The sequence below is a fragment of the Centruroides vittatus genome, unplaced genomic scaffold (genome assembly GCF_030686945.1).
Source record: "Centruroides vittatus isolate TY-2023 unplaced genomic scaffold, ASM3068694v2 contig_927, whole genome shotgun sequence".
Lineage (NCBI taxonomy): Eukaryota > Metazoa > Arthropoda > Arachnida > Scorpiones > Buthidae > Centruroides > Centruroides vittatus.
Genome location: NW_027122613.1, coordinates 994,704 through 1,013,643, shown reverse-complemented (window position 1 = coordinate 1,013,643; position 18,940 = coordinate 994,704). Strand labels below are relative to the sequence as shown.

General features: G+C 34.1%; 2 long non-coding RNA genes across 2 annotated transcripts; both read left to right on the top strand.

Annotated features, from left to right (window-relative positions):
* The first annotated feature begins 473 nt into the window (after positions 1-473).
* Positions 474-3,015, top strand: LOC136984754 (uncharacterized). The gene is made up of 2 exons (XR_010882235.1): positions 474-1,341; positions 2,578-3,015. It is a non-coding gene; the product is annotated as an uncharacterized lncRNA (long non-coding RNA).
* A 14,941-nt stretch (positions 3,016-17,956) lies between these two features.
* LOC136984759 (uncharacterized) lies at positions 17,957-18,462 on the top strand. The gene is made up of 2 exons (XR_010882238.1): positions 17,957-18,074; positions 18,145-18,462. It is a non-coding gene; the product is annotated as an uncharacterized lncRNA (long non-coding RNA).
* The last annotated feature ends 478 nt before the right edge of the window (positions 18,463-18,940 follow it).

Here is an 18,940-nt window from a genome sequence, read left to right as displayed (position 1 = left end):
TTGCGCATATTATATATATTATATATATATATATATTTCACCTTTAAGCGTTTATAAAAATTAATTTTGACCACATTTTAAAATGGAATTAACCTTCCTCGTACTGTTTTTAACACTGCAAACGTAATAAAGATTTTTTTAAAAGAGGGACAATCGTTTAATATCGATAACACGACGTTACTGCGGATATTCACTTCCGAAAGGTTTAAAATTAAATATTCAAATTTGATTAAATTAAAGAGACGAAAATTTCGAACAAAGACTACGATTCGTCGAAAAAAAAGACGGCAAATTAGGGAGAGTCGAGCTTCGCAAAATATCTCATTCCAATAAACTCCGGTGACGTCATTACCGTACAGGATGTGAATAACCGCCTATTTACCAGTCCAAATGTACGGGATGTGTTCGATACATTATCAGCGACTCTCCCTATAGATTTGCCATGTTTCCTTGTAAGTAGTGGTGGTCTTTCGCTGGTCTTTTTGGTAAACAAGAGATTTGAACGAAAGGATAAATGATGTGGGTAGATACTTCGACCCACACGCGACAGTGGAAGTGGAGGAGTTTGACGTAAATCTTTGCGGAAATGATCGTCACGTTTAGCAATAAACATCATCGATTCCTTTAATCATTCTTCCTAGAATGGTAGTACGAACTCTTTCATTGTTTAAACACTTCCGACGAGTTTGTGTGACTCAAACATGCCACCGAGTGATTAAGAGAGTTAAAATGTGGATAAGAAGTTATCGGATAGGATTTATAAAAGCGCAGGTGACTAAAATAAACCTCCTACTCGTTTCTTGGTAATTCTAACGAATATTTTCGGATCAAACTTGTTTACGCGTACCAAAAAAACATGACCCTTTTTCGTTATAATCCGGCTGTGAAGTGGCCCGAAATACAGCATATCTTTCTGTTGATTAATAAACTTATTGAATATCATACTTTTATAATTAAAATGCTTTCATCTTTTTAATCAGGAAAATTCGAAATTTAATCGATAGGACCTAGAAGTGATGCACCCCAACCTCCGAAGTGAGTGGGTGAACGTTTCTAACAAGTGGATGGAATTCCCTCACGTGAAGAGATGGTCACGTGCAAGCTGGATCCCTTTTCACTATCGACTTCATGTCGTTGTCACAAAAGCGACGAGGTTGGTGGGGACGAGTCACAAAAGCCACCAGGTTGGTGGTAAAGGTCATAAGGTGGGCGGCGAGGGTGGAAAGAATGCACATGGATTTGAGATAAATTCTCCCCGCTCCTACTTAGATGGTGTGAAAATTTTCGAGTGATGGATTAAGCGAGCCAGGAGCGAGAAAACTCCTTAAGACTTCGTTTCAGGTTAGTAATCTTTTATTATCTTTATAAATTATCCCATTTCTTTCGAAACTTTGATCACTAGAAAGTAAACACATGGCTAAAGCCAACATCCTTTATTATCCTCTTAATCATTACAAAGATTTGTGCACACCGAACGAAATTTCTCGATGACCATTAAGTGCGAGAGACTTCCAAAAAGTGGTACTTCTAATGGAATCGATGCCACAACGCCTACATCCACATACCAGACAATGTCAACGGCCTCTTGATCTCGACTCGCCAACTGTCTAATTATCACCATCATCAACAGCAGGTGTCATAACGTGAAAACTCCGAAACTTTTCCATTTAAGGAACCGTTCTGATGACGAATTCCACCAAACTGTCGCTTAAAGAATATTCTACCGACAGTTATTATTATTATTATTTCCCCATTGAAGATTTCTGCATCTGTTATACGCGGGGGTCGAAGGATCAATTCGGTAGGTGGAAAACGTCCGAAATGAAAGCAACCGAGTTTTGTCATCAATTAAATTGCTCGTCTGGGAACAGCTCTACGGAATTTGTTCCGCTCTTTGTAACCCGGATGTCATTAGAGATTCTCGCATTCCGGAACTTGTCGCTTCTTTTCTCTCTTCCTAAATATATACACATACATATATTTATGTATTTTTTCTCGCTTCGACTTCCTATTATAGTGTTAAATATGCAGATTATCTCGACATTTAAAGCACGCCAAGTCGCTCGCCTTCGACGATTGCTGCTGTTAACTACCAATAGAATGATAGTTCTTATGGGAACGCAACGACTCCTATTTAAAAGTAAACCGAGCGGGATACTAATTTTTGAAATCTTTTCTTTCGATTTCACGATGATAAAGCCAATCGAAGATGCGAAGAAAGAAGATAAAGTCGGAAGAGAATTGAGAACTCCAAAAAGCATCTCTAATCGCTACTGTCATACGCTCGAAAAAAACCAGTGAAATTCGCGATTTTAATCGAACTCGCTCGCTTAATGCGAAAGTTAAGACGACGTCTACTCCTAAATTTCTTAAAATAATAGCATCACGCACTAAATAGCTTCCCAATTCTCCAATATCATACCATTGAAGTAAAGAGATCTCACAAGAAAATAACAGTATCAATCAAATCTTTACTTTTACACGAAAGGATCTCTTTAGAATCGAACTGTGCATTGTTACAAGTCTCGAGTCTGGTACCTGTTTATTTATTTATTTATTTATTTTTTATCTTTTAAGATCCGGCAGGAAACGAATAAAAAGTGAATACCGCACGCATTTTATGCAAACAAGTATGCGACAGTTCATAGAGGTTCATCGATACGAGTTTCAATAAAACAATAACGAGGCGTTATGAATGATCGAGCAAGGACAATAAAAGGACGTAGAGTTTGACGTATTTTCGTGTGACCCCGGATAAGATTTTTGCTAGGTGTGTCATTGACAGTCTGGCGGAAGTCGAATATATGTGCATAATATAAGCTACTGTGAAATAGTCTTTCTGCACCCGTTCGGGGAATTAACTCGTCTAAGGTCGCAATTCTACTGATGGAATGTCTGGTCGTGACTAAAATCAAGTTAAAGTAGAACCGGACGTTTACAAAGACGTGATGTGTATCGTGACATAAGCGTGAGAATATAACTTGTTAAAAAATAAAATGGATAAATGAAGATCTATTAAGCTGCACATTCTTAATTATCTTATAATAGACGAATAGGATTTTAATGTTTTGATCGTGCTTCTATGTTTCATGCTGCGATCAAAATCAATTTTTGCTCTTTTTTTTGGTCCACAATATATTTAGAATTCTGCTTAAATTTCTTAAGATCCGTCCACTAATTTTTTCTAATGTGATAATCCGAGGAGGATGATATTTTCGCATCTTCTCGGATCGCTTACTTATTTAAGCGTAATAAAAACAAGTTATCGCGCAGAAAATCTGTATTGAAATCTTGTAAGACACGAAAATTTTCGATTATTTACAATATTCGAGTTTTAAATTAATATTTTTTTTAAGTTAAAAGTTCAAAAATGACATAAAAGTCCTTAAAGTTCGTTTCACTGCTTACGATATGAGTCATGCGGGGTTACACGCTTACAGGCACTGGTACCGGTTATGGTAAAAAAATTGGCTATAAAATACTTTTTAAGCCAAAAGTTCGAGTGCAGATGTTACAAATGAGATCAGAGAAGCTGCACTGTCAACAAATTTCCAGCGACAAACTACGCAATGTCACGATATTAACGCTTTCATTAATAATAACTAAAACATACAAAAGTACATTGACTCGAACTTTTATTTCCAGGAAAAGGCAAGAAACAATTTAATTTTTTTTTCTTTTTCCCCCCTTTTTCGTTTTCGAATTACTTCAAAAATCCAGTTGGAATGGAAATGACCGGTAAAAGACGCATCACCGATAATTAGAGGGTCTAGAATGGAGATTAGATAGCGACAACTACCTGGAAAAATTGTTTTTAAACATAAACTACGACTCGAAACGTTCGGCAGAATTTTTTTAACTCCATTAATGTATTCACGCATTCGATAATTAATTAAAAAGGCAAAATTACATTTAGTTCAATCGACTATCATTAAAGTGAATGTATCTTTTTGCGTGTGCATCGTACAGGAAATTTTTTTTCCTCTCCATGTTTTCCGAGAAGAACCCTTCTGGTCGCTCTCGTAGGGTCAAGCAGAGGATGAAACGAGACACCTGCTTCATTTCGGTCTCGGTTCACCTGGACTGTGACCTATATACCACCACCTGGACCCCACGGTTCCCCCTCAGGGGACAATTCCTCCCGACACGTCAGAGTGACCCATCTCCTATCACGTATTTTGTTAGTTGGAGGCAGGATGTGGTTTGGTCGGGAGGGGTGATGAATAATACCCTCTTAGAGACCTCATACGGATCTGTAGTCGCGCTATTTATGACCAGCTAAAATGAAACACCGTATGGAGCTTGGAATCGGGAGAAATTTCCGACATTTTTAAATCATTAATTACTTCCTCAGACACATCAAACAATGCTGGGTCAATGTGGCAAAGCAAAAGTAGTCGAGACGATCGGAAAAAGCGTATCAGACGGAGAACGATCGATGAAATAGTTGGGAAGTGGACAACAGAATTGGACACGGTGTAACCTGTTCTTCCTTTTTCCCCCCTTCTCCTTTCTCTGTAATGCTATTTTAGAAAGCTACACAATCCTAAAAAAAGGAGCAATTTACCACGAAATTATCCTCTACTGAAGAAAGATAAGAGGAATATTTGTCTGTATACATGCATTATTAAAGCTAGAAAAACAGTCGAATTAATCTAATAAAAAAATCATTATTGCAACTTATATAATATATATTTTTTATTAAATTAACGGATAAAACAGAATTTTCGAAAACTTAAAAATGAGAAAAATTATCACAAATCCAACACGCTTTACTGTAATAGAATTTTCACCTTTCCAAGTCTCGTTTTGTGTTAAATTCACTAAGAAAATGACGAATAATAAGGCTTGAAAGATAAATATTTAATTAAAATTGTTATATATAGATTACTACCGATTTTTTGCGTTACTAACTTAAATTAGTTAAGAATTATTTTTTTAAATATATATACAAACGAAGAAAAAAGTAAAGATTAGGATTTCCCTTACAGTCAGAGAACCCAAACAAAATCATTTGGATCGCATCCAAACTGTACATATATACATATAAATCCTAAAATAACCATTCGGAGAAGTAAATTATCGATTTGTTTCCATTGACGGAAATCTTTACTCTACTTAGCAAAGAAGCTAAGCGCTAATTTTCGGGTCATTAGCAGTGACAGCACTTTCTGGTACGTAAAAATGACTCCGAGTATAACTTATCGCTGAAAATCACCCAGATTTTTATTAATTAAACACAACTTACCGGATAATTGTATTCGCGTCCAGCAATTTTTCCATTCTTTAATAGAAGCTCCTGTCAAAAATTCGCATTCGTTCTCCCTCCAAACGACTCGTTCTCCACTTTTCTGACTTAATTCTCATATTAAATACCCGATAATCTTATTTTAACAGTAATTAAACCGAAGGAAGAGGGGAGGGGGAAAAAATAATAAGATACATTTACTTGATAAACAGGAGGATATCCGAAGGAGGAGATATTTTTCATCGGTAGAGCGTAACTAGACTTCCGAAAATTGTATTTTATAGCCTTAGAGAAGCGTACGAGGCGATTAGAAATAACAAGATTAATAAGTTGCTCAATTAATAGGTGCTTTAAAAGAAACGAAACACGATACGTTCCTTCTTAGACAGTGTGACGTTCGCACGACGTGTCAAAAACTGCCGTTCTATAGGCCTACAACTATACACAATGCTGTCTGGTATTTTTCTGTAGTTCTCCCAAAAGGTAGCAATTGTCTGAGTTCAGATCTAAGAGGTTCTTAAAAGCACAAACACTTCAATATTTTATTACTCATTTAGATAGAAGCTTATTTATTCAAAATAAATTCTATTTTTTCAAACTGTCTGTGGAGAATATTCGAGTATCTAAAGCTATAACAAAGAAAGAAGCTTATTATGCCATTTAAGGCTTTAAGTCTCCTGTGAATTTTTAACAATAAAGGTACGAATTTTTATAGAGAAAAATTTATAATAAAAATTGCCCAAGCGCTTCGGGTACAGTACCTTCTGCTATTAGTTTACTATAATTAACTTTAGGCATTACTCTATATAGAAAGAGACTTTATAACTGGTCAATAGAATCAAATCCGTTAAATTATGACTTTATATTTGTAAAATTCAATTAATTATAACCTTATAAATTCATTTAAAGCTTGCAGGCCAGTATGAAAAATTAGAGAACTCGCCCAGCCGAGTTATAAGCTCTCGTAACGTCAATTTGTTGCTTTTAAGCGGGCTTAAATTTACTAAATTTTAACAGAAATATTCGAATGCTTACCATTAAATATCGACGAAAGGAGTTCACACAACTAAACATTTAGATGAGAACAGAAATATTGAGCGCCGAAATAAGTTATAAACGTGAAAACATCCAGACTTTTCTTCAAAAACATATGACACTTATCTTTACGAGTTTTTAAAACATAAATTTACCAAGAAAACAATACTTCGCCATAAATCAAAATGCAATAAAATACAGATCTTTTCCGTTACGTGCCCTTAATTGGTTGTTATTCTTCGAAATGGGAAAATCCCAACCTAAATTCTATAAGATGTGCTTGGACGATTCTCTCCCTCTTCGTCGTCCTCCATACATCATTCGGCAGATATAAATAATAGAAAATAAAGGATAAAATTTGATGCTCTCGAGATTCGAACTTCCCTTCGAGAATACAATTCAGTAAGAGATTAGGAGAGAAACTAAAATTACGAATCACTTACCTACGAAATCTCCGACATACATTTAAAATAACAGATGATTACTATTAACTAATGTAAAAAATTCGGCATAAATATTTAATTTTCGTTTTTTTTAAATGAGGCTTCTACAACTTCTTTGCATATTTACAGTAGATTTATATTTAATACGTGCTATATAAACTACGAAACAAATGTACGAGGCTCGCTACTTGATGGATACTTTATAGTAACTTGGCTCGATTTTTAAAGGTTTTTTGCTAAAAATCTCTATATTAACGTAATTTTCGATAAAGGAACTTATTAGATATAGCTGTCGAATACTTCACGAAGACGAAACGAATACAAACCAATGACATTTTTTGTAACTGAAGTTGGACGTGATACGTACAAAACACTAACACAGAAAGTCGCCAGAACATAAAATGAGGTCATACATGTAATGTCAACAGAAAATCAATAGTTTACCTCTTATTGGTAGACCGCGAATCTGTAATAAAGAAAATCTTCCTTATTATACACGGAACATTTAATATGATCACCTTTGATTAAAAATCCCCAATGATTTTCGTGCTACTCTTATTAAAAAAAAAAAAAAAAAAAAAAAAACTAAAAATCGAATTCTAAGCAAATTAAAAACGTGTAAAAAATATTTAAAAAAGGATTTAAAGGCTCGGATTATCTACGAAATCTTCAAATCCCGAGTGTTAGAGTCTCAAATAAAATAGAGATTCGTGTTTATAAAGCAATTTATTAATATATTTTAAGCGATAGTATGATGTTCCATTATTCAGACTAATTTTTAATATAGTAAAAGTTATATTTTTATCGTAAATTAAACTCAGAATCACGCTTTGAATTCAAAGAACGATGATAACCGCTGTTCCATCTGTATATAATTCATAAAAGTGGTTATATATATATATATATATAGGCTATATATGTATATATATATATAAACACGGTCTGCTGCAATTTCAAAAATAAATATTAAAAACTGAACCTCGTTAAAAAGTAATTTTAAGCAGAGAGCAATTGTGACTTATAGTCGGGAAAACATGAAGCAGCGATAATATGTTTATTGCGTGTATGTTTATTCTTGCATGTTGAGCCGAATGCTTTGATCATTCAGCATATCTTAACTCTTCCTTTACAGAGACAAAGGAATCTAAGGCGACCAGGAAGTAATAGAGACAAAATATCCTATTTGATCGCTATCTGTCTTCATAACCGTTACTTGTTCAGCTAATTATACTGGGATGCTTAACTTAACTCGTGTTGGGGACATTACGATAAATGAGTATGAAATCGATATCGTTCTCGGATTTATCTTAAGATGATTCGATTAGAATCTTCTTTAAACAATTCTATAAATGTGTATAAATACAAAGAAAAAATAATAATAAAAAAGAAAGAACGAAACGAATTTTTTTCGTCTATTATCTACAGTTGGAGTAATTGTCTAGAAACGCGGACAAAAGAGACACTGTTGGAATTTCGTACGGTAGAAGACTTTTTTTTTTTTTGATGGAATTTCAGAACAATTTTTATGAAATCTGATACAAAAGGTGCAATTTTGATTAAATACGTGACAATGGAATTTGGAAAAGTGCAGTAAAGAGAGTGATATCCGAGTCTACGCCAACGGATGCGGAACGTAAGAAAGTGTGTGTATATTATGCATATTATTTTATTTTAAAAAATACCAAAAGAAAACATTTTAATTTGAATTCTAAAAAAATAAGAGAGATAAGTAATCTGCTTGGTTTAAGGTTAAACAAAATTATAGACGACAATGAGAAAACGTTGCATAACCCGTTCACACAAACGATCTTATCTCCCTAATTTAAAATCCATTAAACTTTACCAAATATAGACAAACCGAAAAGTACTCGTATGTCTATAAAACATTTTAATTGAAATATTTCAAATATTTTCTCCTCTTTTCACGGTGCGGAAGTTTTTGCCCCTTGACCTACTGTTTATGTATCTACATAACATTAAAAAATTAATGCTCCACCCATATTGCATAAAAAAACGTTCCAGAACGTGAATTCCATCCCACCCACCGTCAACCGATTCAACCAACCAGAGAAGAAAATCTCGTGACCACATGATAAATCGCATTATAATCTATCTATCTCGGACCAATCAACACTAAATGTAGAATGAACAGGATATCCCAGGCGGAGTTGTCCCTACATTGCACACTTGTGACTAATAGTAGCCATATTGGTTCCCATGCCATGTATGGTTAAGGAGGGATTCTCCCACGAAACGTTCGGCTCGCCGCGATTATATCGTGGAGAAACATTATAAATTCTCCTTAAAATAATTATAAATAAATGATTTGTATAAACCACCCGACTATTTTGGCAATTTTATGACGAAGCAGTTAACGTAAATCATCATCGGTTGTAAATTCTAACAATCTATTCGAGATCCGTACAGAGTCCAGATGAGTAACCAAATCTATTTATACTGACTTTCCCCTTTGTAAGCAATGCATCTTCATAAAATATAAGATAAAACGGGAGCAGAGTGATCGCTAACTTGCTAATATTACTCGATCTTTCAACATCCTCCTCCTTCGGATGCTACAATTTAAAAGCGAATGCAGAAATCGAACTCGGCACCTTAAGATTTTATCAACCGACCTACAACATTATACAGTTCGTGATCCTGATAAAAACAATCGTGATCAATTTATTAGCCCTATAAATGCTTAAAAATTATACACATTTTAAATTTATATAAAGGGTACCACCTTCTGCCTTAGTAATTCAATTGTTTTTATATAAATATGTTAGCACGCGCAATCTTATAAGCATTTACACGTTACGAAATGCATTAAACATTCATCTATCTGATTAAATCCAAACAGAAATTAGAAACATTGTTTATAAGCGTTTCTTCTTCTTTTTTTTTTCGTTCTTTCTATAACAAACTCGGTTGACAATCTCACAAATCACTCAAAGTGAATGGAGCAGACGGTTGGAGTGCATGCGAGACGTGACTGTACAGGATGGACGTTAACAGCATACAGATCGTTGCAATGTCTAAACACCATTGTGTTTAGTTGCACATAAAGACATGGCCGAGCAGACATTGCATACGTAACATTAACCGATGTAACTGATAAAACTTGTAAGAAGTCGATTTTTAACCCATAATGGCAACAAACGGAATTAACGTCACGCATAGGAAATTGATAAATGTTTTCGAATTTACGTTAAGTAAACATACGATATATTAAATATGCTTAAAAGGTAAATTGTGCGGTGGAATTCTGATTTCGGACATGGATTTTCTGGCAGGAAATAAAAACTAGAGGGAGGAAAATATATATACAGTATATATATATATTTAAAACTCAGAAATTCGAATCGTATCACCCCCTACATTAATTAAGAAGTTGGGTAGTTTGACTTACCCTATAATAACTGGATTTGGGATGATAAGTGGATAAAGAGATTAAATCAAATTGGATAAAGGATAAATGAGTTTTGATTGACTTCCTTTAATTAGACATTAAAATGGCGACAAATTTGGAGGATTAACAGTTGTACAGTACTTTTACTGACAACTGAAATATATAGGTACACACTGAAAAATAGCAATCACTTAGTTACGCCAAATGTTTACGTCACATCCGGTACTCTCTTTCCGGTCTAAGCTAACAAAAGTTTAATTTTTATGTATTCCGATTTTATTCATTGATATACTCGTTAAATGCATTTTTGGCGATTATTTATCTATTTTCAAATTTTTCCCCCTTTTAAAAATTTAATGCATTTCTACCATTTCATTCCGTTTTAATTTATCGAAGGAAAAAAAAAAGAATTTAAAATTAAAGAAATAATAAAAAAAAGACACATTTTAATTTATGAAATTGAAGTTTTAATTCAAACAAGCAAAATTAATTTAATTTCATATTTTCTTTAAAAACTGATTATTTTCATTTTCACGTGTCTGATTTAAATTTTGAATTTTTTTTGAAATGGATCACTTTAATTTTTTAATTGTTAAATCCTCGAATTTATAAAAATAATAATTGTGGACTAAAAGAATATTAATTAAAATTTTGTTAATATTTACAAACTTCTTAATAAAATAAAAATAAAAAAATCGAAAAATATTTTACGTTTATGACGTCGCTTAAAAATTTAATTTATAATTAAAATAAAAAGTAAAATAAAAATAGCCGAATACCGCTAAGCTACAGGTACATTTAAAAATAAAAATAAAAATAATAATAATACTAATAAATAAAAACTCAAATTTTTATTTTAAATGCGCCTATCAGAAATTATACGTTGGGAAGAGAAGAATTTACAACATTTACTGGGGATCTTTAGGGCAGAGTAAACGTTCTTAATTTCGATAATACCGCAATGGTCGCGAGAGAGAGAGAGGGGGAGGAGCGGGAGCAGAATAAAACACACTTTACGGATGCACGGGGTCAGACGAGAGAGAGAGGAGAGAGAGAGGCCATCAACCCTGGAGAGATGCAAAAATTCCTTAATACAATCACGGAGCGAAGGGCGAGGTGTACAGATGAGGAGGGGGATAGAAGAGTCAGAGGAAAGGAACAACCTGTAGAGAAACAGAAAGAGACTTACGTGTGCGAGCAGAAAGAGAGAGCTAGAAGATAAGAGTCAGGTACGCAGAAGCAAAGAGGTGAATGGCACCACCTAAAAGCCAAGACTGAACCAGTCTACGATGAAACGCGGTGTAAATGGCCAGTCTTTGCATCGGTCGATATCGATTCGGCTGGGCGCCGCCGACGCAGCTCTTAGCTAGGAGCTGGACTCGCATAGTCTAGACGGGTGTCTAGACACTTGCCGATTGACCGGGCTTTTCGCCGCCGCCCTGCCACCCAGCAGCGCCACCTAGACTCAACCTGGGGAGAGACGATACCTTCATCCCGCCTGAACTCTGCAAAACACCTCTCTTTACCGCTTTACCAACGGACCCGACCACGTTCTTACAATGCGTATATATCTGCAATGCGTGCAATTAAGACTGTCTATACGGATTTTTATAAGAGAGAGAAAAAGTCATCAAGATAATAACCGTCATTATCTCTCTCTCTCTCTGCAAAGTTAAATTCTAAACGAAAATTTAAATTTTTGTTTTAATTCGCATTCAACAGCTGTCTTATACAGGGCACATGATTAATGCATCATTTTAACTAACTACTTACAACATTAATCACATTATGTTAAATTTCTAATCGACTTTCTTTGAATATCACATCTTATCGATGAGCCGGGCACATTTTTCCTTTTTCTGTCGTTTCAACGCGCAATCGCCCTTTAAAAATTCCTAAATTTTTTCTTATATATATATATATTTTTCCCCCCCTTTTGATTTTCGAATTTCCAAAATTTCCAGTCACGTGGTGCCATCTGGTGCGAAGAAAACGAGATACCGTGCAAGTTTTTCCGATTTTCATTTACATACTACTACAATCGTCTCTGGGTTTCACCATTCTTCGAATAATTAAAATGCTAATTTCGACAAATTAAAAGTTTGATTTAAAATTAATATACGTAAGAAATAAGAGCGAAAGAGAGTTTCTTTCCTTATAAATCAGTCAAAAATCCCGATAACAGAAATTTTATATTCTTGTCAAAATTGTATTTTGTCTGCTTAATGCTTTTGAAATTCAAAAAATGTCCCTAAAAATTGAACAAAACTTCGATTTAAAAAAAAAAAATTAAAAAATTACTTTTTTTAACTGAAAATATTAAAATTTCGGACTTTAAATTTCTGCTAATTTCCAGTTAAGAAATTACTTTATAAACTTCTGACACCACCACAAAACCTTCATATTCCTTATATTAAAATAATAATAATAATAATAAAACATTTTAATTTAAAAATCATCTAAATAATCTATACTTAAATATTACATTTTATTATGGCTCGAATTTAAACGGCAAACTGTGTAAAAAAAAGTATTTTTTACGAGGTGAAAAAATACCCAAATGAACAAATAACAGAATAAAAGAATAACGGATATGGAAATACTAAACATCCGTTAGAGTCTCGTAGCTACTGGTCAGTGGTTTTCACCCTCCTTTGTTCCACCCCCACAAAAGGGAGAACACAAAAAAAGGCACGTGACCAGTTGGGGTGGAAGTAATGGAAGGAATGAAGTATGATCTTTTTAACGTTTTCCACTACAAAAATTTGTCCTTTAACTTTCTATAGTAACAACAGACAGAAAATTTAAAATATTAAATAAAAATCTAAGCGACAATAAATATTAAATATATATATATTCTCTCTACAGCCATTGATGTATGATAAATAAAACGTTTGCATTAAACAGTTAAAAATTAAAGCTGTAATTTTACAGAAATTGAGGGGTGGAAAGAGAATAAAATACCCGTATTTTAAATATTAATTTACTAAGAGAAATTTTATTTACAAAAATAAACACCATTTTCTAAAAATCCCACCTTCTACAGTACTGTCTGTTTACGAAAAAAAATGCTCATAGGTAAGAAACTCGTGGATAAACTTTAACAAAAAGTTTAAAATTGGCATAAACAAGCTAAATGTATCACTAGAAAAAGGCCAAGATAGTCACAAAAATACAGCAATATGCAGCAGTGCACCTGAGAACTTTATATACATTGTTACGAGATAAAGTTAACAAATCAATAGCGGAAAAAATAAATCAAGAAAATTATTAAAACAGCAAATTGTAATCTCACACTTACTATAAAAATAGTGTCCCAACTCGATTTTTAACGTAAACACACTTCTCAAATTTCCTATTGTCTGTCGGTAATAAATTGTACTGTACTGTACTGTACAGTTGATACATTAAACAAAGGAACAAACGAATATTATAAACAGATAAAACGAAATTATAAATAAAAATAAATTAAAACTGATTTACGTTCTAAACATAATTGTTACACGATATTATTATAAACAGAATTCGTCTCTTCTAGAGAATGATATAGTAAAATTGTGTTACATGATCTTTTCCAACAATAATAATGATACTTTAACAATTGTAAATATAATTTTCCAGTAAATAAGCTGTTATATAATTAAACAAACTGGAGATTATATTTTTAATAAAATCTTGATAAAGTGCGTGTTGTATACATCAATAAAAGTACGAGATTGTATGAATATAAGGTAAAGCACAGCCTCAGAAAATAGAAGGATGTTGACTGAACGCAATAAACAAGATCTGTCAACATGTTTGCATCCACCCCTTAATTAAAAATTTCCCTTTTATTTATTTATTTTTTTAAATATATATTAACTGCATTGCAGACTAATTTTTGGCATGAAATTTTGTTATTTTCTTCCAGAAAAATATATAATAATAATAATAATAATAAAGAAAAATAATATATAGGATTAACATGGTAAAAAATTTGTAATAAATTGTTTAAAGTAACATTTAAACATTTTATAACTGGTTAATAATTCATTTTTTGCTTTATTTTTATTTAAAAAGGGGAAAAGAATATCAAATCTAGAAATGCCGGCAATAAAACCTAAGAACTAAATTTAGATTTGTCTACGTTTAAATAATAATGCACGAAATGGTCAAAATTGCCATTTTTCGAAGGAGAATTTTTGAATTTTTAATTGTACTTTATATCTTTAAAACTTTAAAATATTCATATTCAGATTTCTATCATGGCCTCAGGCCTTAGGTACGAGATCCCAGAGGCACCTCGAAATTTACACACTTAGTACCGTCTTCGATCGTCCAGATTTAGTACGATTCGGGATTTACAAGGATTAAAAGCGCGTATGTAAGGTTTGTGACGATAGAAACGCTTATTTAAAGCATCCTTCAGAAACTGATAAAAGAGAGAGACTTTAAATATTAAGATTAGAAAGACAATGTAAATACCTTGGTTGTGGAGACTTCATTTGCAAGATTTGAAAGCTCGAAATGATTTCTGTCAAACGTTTGAAAGTGGCTTCGACTTATCAATAATCCTGATATTCGGTTGTTATTCTCATTATGCTCCGCCGATCAATGTCAAGGTGACTGCATCACAAACCGAAGAGCAATGGGTGAAAGAGATTTGGCTCCTTTCCAAAAACTCTTCTTTCGCAAGAACTGTGCCAATGCTTCTTCGAAAGTTATCGGACGCAAAACTGTCTTCTTCGATTGGTTATTTAGGAGATTTAATCGATTATAAATCGATCGAAATCGTCAACGATCGATCGAAGTAGAGAGGCGCAATTGCGGGTCTCTAATTGCATTCGTAGAATTTCAGACGTCGTGAGACGACGATCGAAGAAAGTAGCTTCTTAACCTCTATCGCGTATGTGCCCTTGACCAACAAGCAACGTCAGTTAGTTCGTCCATTTGCCTTCCACTGTCTGGCCAAGAAAACATTGCATGTCTAACCAGTCGTTTACTGGTACGGAGAGAACACGTGGACGGCTTTCTGCAATGTCGCCAATAGCAGAAAATATCAGTTAGTGACTACTAAATGAGGAAATTGCGTGTATTTGTCCTTGGAAAAAGACATTCGTGTTATGGAATCGGGTCAGCGACATTATTTTCCTTTACTAAAACCCGAATTTAACCTATAGTTAAGAGGGAACACCATTTGTTTCATAGACTTTGTAAAAATAAATAATAATAATAATAATAATCTTTGTAAAGAACTAAGCTGTTTGCACGTACATCTTTTTACGTGTTTTGCAACTTGGGATTATTAATTCTTGTGCAATGACGCTTTCGAGAATTATTGTGAACAGCCTTCGAGAAATGCAGCCATTTCTTTTATATTTCTGCAATGTATTTAAAGTATTGTTACCGAATCCCAGAACGATTATCGCTTTTTGTTCAAGCAGTATATGCAAAAGAAGTAATGGCTCTAGAGGGAAAAATTGATTTTCGCTACTCCTAAGGGTGCATCTTCGCCGGCTTCAAATCTCTTTTCTAAGCATAATTAAATAAAAAATACCAAAATTATTCTCTAATTTGCAATAATTTTTTAAAAGTTAACAAAGGGAATTTATCAATTTTAATTATTAATTTAAATAAATGGATATACCTGAATGAACAATTCCAAATACAGGACGAGCGTTAAAAATACAAAAGACTACATAAATGGACGTGGAGAAAAAAAGACAAACTTCTTGTAGCTGGTCATTGCGCTTGCGTGGGCCGTAGATATTCTCCGAACCACTAATCTACTCGGTATAAATCTGTCCTCCACCAGTCCAGGTGTGTCACAGTTGTCAGGGAGTCGTTTGACAATGTGCATTCGACCATGGCCACCGTCCATTTCCCAAACTTCTACCGTCTGTTAGGGGGAGGCGCAAAAACGTGGCGCGTGCAGCACGTGCTGCTCACCCGACTTGGGGTCTCCCCCTGTATCTCCTCCTCCCTCGCCATCTGTCTCCGAGATGAGGCCACGTGGTCTCTTCCAACAAACAAGCCCGGAGGCACTGCGGTGGATACCACCTGCTCCTACTCTTAGCAGATTGTGTAAGGAGTCCAGGAGACAACAATAGAGGGGTCGCTTGCTCGTACAGAATATTCCTTCTCCTGCTGCACTCCATATTTCTCTTCTACAGTTAAAGATCAGCTTATTAGAAAATAAGCAGCCCTTCGTTTGTATATGCTCCTCCGCATCTTTACATTTCCGATTTCTAATCTTTCAGTTTCGTGTAGGAAACAACCCTTTCGTAAGAATCTCGATCAGAAACACTTCCTTGTGCTCTTTTAATGAATATTAACTTTTTTTTATTTTCTCCAAAGGTCAGTCACGTGCCTCTTCACGGTTGTAAGCATCTGTCTAATTCGGGGACACCTGCCACGAAACCGGGGGTAGGGACGAAATTAATGAAGAATGAACATTAGCCCCGCAGCTAATGACACCTGTTACAATTTCCTAAATATCAGATGGGGAAGAAGTGATGGATTTTTGTGAAGTCTGCCAGGGAATCCGCTTTAATAACAATTACCTAACGCGCGATTAATTAATTTAGCAACTAAAGAAGCTTAGCAAACTTAAAATACATCTTCGGATTTAGTCGACTATTTAAATTTCTTCTTCTGTCCAGCTAAACATTTATCAACTCGGACTGGCTCCACTCTTAAATCTTCTCGTACTACCAGTCAATAATAATGAGATATGACTCTTACTATTGGATTATGTCTCGATATAATTTTATTTCCATAATTCTTAGATTTAAACACATTCGCAGGGAGACTTATTTTTCATCTAGATGCATTGCCTTCTCCGCATCGTCCTTTATAGCATAGGTATTGCATGCTTTATTGGGCAGGTGATGCAGCGCACCTGGTTGTACAGATAGACCGCATTTTCTTGACCAGATTGAACGATTACATGAACTAAGCAGATGATACAAGTACATAAAGCTTAGAAATTTCATGGCTCGGTCTTTTCCAATATCAAATATCTGGCTATAAATATATACATATATAAAAGTGTGTATATTATCTTCTCACAGAGAAAAATCGAATATTCAGATTTATATCTTCTGTTTTTTAAATAGAATTCCAGTAAAAATTTATATGAGAGAGAGTTCATTAAACTCAAATCTTGTTAAAATTCACGATTCCGCCGATGATTTAATGCAATTCATAAACACTTGTTTGTAAAATATTTGCAAAGATCATCATAATCTTCCAAAATTTTTATCTCTAGCCATGGAATTCTCCCAATGCTAGATTATGCAAGATGCAATTCGATATCTCAAGTTTACATTAACACACTTTAAAATGTCAACTACCAATATAATTTACTGGCATTTCAACGTTAAATACGTTTATAAAGATCGAAAGGACGAAGAAATTTCCAAAAATGCTTAAATTATACAAAATATTCGAATTAGAATGGAAAATATATCAAAAATTTCTAGAATCTCGTTTTATTCTGTCGGAAGGAGCGAGTTCGAATCGTCGTCAGAGACGAAAACAATTGAAAATCGACAAAGAGATAGACGGGAAGAGCAGGAGGAGCGAAAGGATCGTCAATCCGGAGACCAGACAAGGATAAGAAAAAGAAAATTGTGAAAAGAATTAAGAAGAGGCAGACCGATAGACAAAAGTGAAGTAAAGCTGATTACATCAGACGGTCGTCGAAGGCAGCGATGCTTGCCGTGCAGCCAGCCGATTGCGGCCAGTGACCCAGGATTTCAGACCGGTAGCGAGACAGTGTACAAGTAGCGGGCGACGATGTAGTCTGCTTGTGTCTGTCAGGACGTCAGACCTCGAAAACCTCGTCCAACAGGTGGCTACACGTCACATACGTTCTCCCGTCTCGTCTGGAATCGCGTCTCGATAATGAGATTGATTACAAAATAAGAAGTTTCTTCCTTTATACGTCTCCAGACACGTAATACTTTAGCCGTATACACGAAAAAAGAATTTATTCTTTATCAATTTTTTTTTCTTTTTCTTTCCAGTAAGGAGGAGCGGCGAAGTCGAGAAAAAGAAACGGGGGGTGAACGTGCACGTGCACAGAGTAGAAACCTAATCCTCTGCGGCCATTGTGGTGTTAGGGAGAGGTGGTGATACAATCCCACTCACTGTCGACGATAGAATACCACGGAACGTCCTCACGCTCGTTATCCAGCTTACACGACAGATTTTAAATTATCACTATACAATTTTTTCGGTTTTTATATACGAACACCAATAAAAAAAAATTCATAATTTAGAACATTAAAAAAAATACTAGAATTATAGAAAATTATAATATCGACTTCTCTACATTTATATACGATGTTATTGATATATATTTCGTCATTAAATATATAATCTATAGAATAATATTGATATATATTATAATGGTAACATAATGTTTTCAAATACAAACTATCACAAAGATGGTAGAAGATTGTCGACGTCAGTAGCAATATTTTTTTTCCCTTCTTCTTCTAGCAATAAACGAATGCAGACGGTCGATGAACTATACATATATATATATATATATATATTATATTATATACATATATGTCATTTTTTGAGTTGCAAACTATAACTTTAATTAAATATCCTAATAGAATTTCTAGATTTTTGATAAATTGCAAAACTTCTTCTTCTTCTTATTTTTTTTAAAGAAATTAATTAATTAATGACCTCGTTTGTATTGTTCCGGTTTATTATTTAATTTATAGTGCATACTTTAAGCACGTTTCCAAGCTCTAATTATAATTTTAACTATCAAACATAGAGATAAGTACGCATCAAACCGAAGTA